Source organism: Callospermophilus lateralis, chromosome 6 (assembly GCF_048772815.1).
Source record: "Callospermophilus lateralis isolate mCalLat2 chromosome 6, mCalLat2.hap1, whole genome shotgun sequence".
Lineage (NCBI taxonomy): Eukaryota > Metazoa > Chordata > Mammalia > Rodentia > Sciuridae > Callospermophilus > Callospermophilus lateralis.
This window is the reverse complement of record NC_135310.1, coordinates 92,935,051-92,939,079: the sequence shown is the minus strand read 5'-3', so window position 1 is coordinate 92,939,079 and position 4,029 is coordinate 92,935,051. Positions and strand designations below refer to the sequence as shown.

The following is a 4,029-nucleotide window of genomic DNA, read 5'->3' as shown; positions in this document are numbered from 1 at the left end:
ACCTTCTAACCTCCCTAGGTCATAGCCACATTTCTTAACTCTAAAATTTATTTCTTTTTAAAAGAAATAAATCTTAAGTTTTCTACATTTGTGTGACTCCTAGAGAAAGTGCATGAAGTAGTTTCGAGTTTCTGGTGAAAATAGATCAGATTTGTATCCATCTTAAATATTTGAAATTCCTAGCAATATGAATTTGGTAATTTATATTAACTTATGCACGTCTAAAAGGAGGATTACAATACTGACTTCATAATATTATTTACGAGAATTAAAAGGCAATTCAGAAAAAAAATGTGTTATGTTATTTATATAGACAATAAGAGTCAAACATTTTTGAACTGACTTGACTCTTAAAAGGTGACACTAGGGGCTGGGAATGTGGCTCAAGCGGTAGCGCACTCGCCTGGCATGCGTGCGGCCCACGTTCAATCCTCAGCACCACATACAAACAAAGATGTTGTGTCCGCGAGAACTAAAAAAATAAATATTAAAAAAATCTCTCTCTCTCTCTCTCTCTCTCTCTCTGTCTCTCTCTTTAAAAAAAGGTGACACTATATTTTTAATGATTAATAACTGTCAACTTTAAAAATAAATTTCCATAATAAAAGCATTCATTAAATAATGAAGTGAAGCATATTTTAACGTTCTTTTAAATTGTTGTATTTTTAAAAGAAATAAATTAATTCATAACAATTTATAAAATGGTCATTCCATATCACTACAGTAATACTGGGGAAATTTAGAAAATTATCAATGAAAAAATATCATATCTAAATAATGCCATAAGCATGATGATTGGGTGTTCATGCTATTGTGTCAGATGTCCCTCCCTTGACATCAGCACATTACTGTCTGAAGTGAAACAAAAAAATCATAAGATTAAATGATTTTGAATATTCAATACTTTTCATTTTAATAAAAGCTGTATTTTCTATTTCTTTATTTTTTCTCCCTTGGGAAGTTTTGGCTTTTTTTCCCCACTCCTGAAGAATCATTTTTCTTTTTAAAATTTTACTCATTTTTCAATGCAGGGGTTGCTCAAACCTAAACATCAATGATCAATGGATAATTTCAAAATAGAATGCTTTTATAGTTCAAAAAAAATCATGCCCTACATAGGACACAAGTTATTCATAAGTTAGTAGAGTTTATATGTCAGTTCACTTCACAGTCACATATTTCCTCTAAGGAAACTGAGGTCTAGAGTTTCTAAATTACTTGTCAAGAGCAATAAAGCAAGTTAATGTCTTCAGAATGAATCATAGCTCGTGTACCAACTGAAAACCTTTCTTTGCTACTGAAAATGTCCTATGGCAAGATGTAGGGGCTTCCTCATTCAGTGATGTGAGCCAAGGCAAGGAGTGGCCATAATGTCCCTTCTAAGGGCTTACATTAGTTCCAAACAAAGGAGGAAGAAAATTAGAGATAGTTGAAACTATTTTTTAATATGTCTACGATGACTTGAAGAGTACATACTCATTTTACAAAAATTTTATTAATAGCTCTGTTTTCACTCTAAAATTACACTGGTATTAGTATAAAATTATAGAAATCACTTTATTCATAGCTTACCAAATTTTATCTCCTCTCTTATTTGTGACTTTTAAAAGGCTTTACACTGATAAGAATCTCTGTTTTGTTGTTATAATATCCATATGTACTATTTGACCCTTGCTGTTTTTTTCTTAAGTAAAATTGCTCTGTATACACTTTGATAGTGCAACACTTATTTTTCAAAGCTCCATCACATGTCTAAAATCTCTTTACCTTTAGATAATTTATTTTTCTTTAAATAGTTCCTACAAGTTCCAACATTTTTTGAAAATGTTCTTTTCTTTGCTTTATAGAGTAACTTTCTATATTCGACAAGACAGCCAAGGTTATCTTCCAAATAGCCAAAATTCAGGATTTTATTTATATTTAAAATCATATATTTAATAAAATGTATATTTAAAATTTATTTTTATTTATATTTAATTAATAAAATTTATATTTAAAATATATAAACAGAAATTTTATTACAATATCATGATCTTCTAAGTGGCTAAATTTTTTGTTACCGTTTAAACATAGTGTTTGTTGCAATAGTTTTAGGTAGTAATCCATTCTTTTGCTTATTATAGCTAAGTGTATTCCTCATTATAAGCATACATTCTTTATTTATGAAGCTGTGAACATATATTATTCCTGGCCACTTGGCTTTCTGCTAGGAGCTGTATGTGAACACAGAGCTTCTCACCATTTGAGATACACACACAGTATCCGACAGAAAAACCTAGGACAAATCTTAAACTAATATAGTTTTCTGTCTGTTAAAAGTAACTGATATGTCTGAGAAACTCTATGTAAACAACAGTCCAAAAAATAAACAAGCACTTTATAGGTAGCAGAAATCTATGAGAGTTTTCATTTCAGAAGATGATTACCTCACCTGGACAGGAAAAGATGTAAAAATAAGCTCACAGGGGATTATTCAGAAAGCTTGAGGGAAGATCACCCAGGCAAGGGGTGGCTGTGACTAACTGGAAAACTAAAAATCATTATATGAAAACAAAACAAAACAAAAACCTTACTTGACCCCAATATTCATCCATCCTTGTTGTCAACTTCAAATTTATTATGAAAGCATTCAAGGAGGAAAAGCTGAAAAGCAGAGAGAAATCAAAAGTGAACCATTTCCCACTGTTACTGTTAAGATTTGTAACCAGTCTTGACAATTTAGCAAGTGACTGTCTCCAAACTTTTAAAGTAAGTAATGAGGACTGGGGGTGTAGCTTAGTGTTAGAGTACCCTGGGTTCAATTCCTAGTACCACAAAAACTTGAAAGGAAAGAAGAAAGGTGGGAAGGATGGAGGAAAGTGGGAAAGAAGGAAGTGGTAAATAAATTTAAGACACATGTTTTTCTTTAAAAAAAAAAAAAAAAAAAAGACTTGTAAAGAGAAACAGCATTAGGTTTGGAGGTTTGATTAACTCCATCTGAATAAAATTTAATTATAAGTTGTACCCCAGTCAGAGCTAAACTCAACCTTAGAAAGCATAATACTAAGCCTATTGACCACAGAGAATAGAGTTTGAACTCAAGAAATAATCAAAGATGCCAAGAAGAATAGAAGAGCAATATTATGCTTCAACACATTTGTCCTTTAAAAAATCAAACTGGAACATCTAAAAAAAATGCATGACATACAAATGAAAAGAAATTAAATGAAACAAGAATCACAGTTGAATCCTATATAGCAGACAAAAATATAATGGAATTCCTGTAAATGACTTAAAAAAGTAAAGGAAAATTTGGTTATAATAGGTGAAGGGCTATATATTTCGAGAGATAAACCAAACTGAAAAGAATGCAAATAAGAGCATTGAAAAATAATGAAATTTATTTCATTATAAACAGAGTTTCTGAAGACCTTTTAAAATGGCAGCAAAAATGGGTTGAACAACAAAAATAGGGAAATAAAATAAATGAAAAATTAAAACAGAAAAGAAAGAAAAATAGTTTTAAAACTATAATAATAGTTACTGATTATTTCATAAGAAGGGAAAAACAAATCCACATTAAACAAAAATCATATATATCTAAGGAACTTTGAAATCTCTAGAAATATAAGGCTTTTCCCGTAAGATTTGACATAAAGAAAATTGTCGCCCTCTCACTATTCTATTCAAAATCTTATGTAAGGTCTTATCCAGTGCAATAAAAACTAAATAATCTAAAATAAAACAGATTTGAAAGCAAGGTGTAAAACTGTATTTGTTTGTATGAGCCATGATCATCCATGTGAAAGTCCATAATGGTTCCACAAAAACACAATAAAGAGCGAATGTGTTCATTGTGGTTGCAGAATACAAGATTGCTATTTAAGAACCAACTGAATTTTATATTAGCAAAAAATGTAGAATAATATTTTATATATCATTTATAATAATGTAAAACTAAAACACTAAAGAAAGTTTGGCCTTAGATAAGCTTTATGAATGTAGACATATTAAATTAACTGATCAGGAGAATTACTAATTCTAGGATAT

General features: G+C 30.1%; 1 pseudogene; it reads left to right on the top strand.

Moving 5' to 3' along the window:
• The first annotated feature begins 763 nt into the window (after positions 1-763).
• On the top strand, positions 764-858 carry LOC143402695 (small nucleolar RNA U13; annotated as a pseudogene).
• Positions 859-4,029: the final 3,171 nt, after the last annotated feature.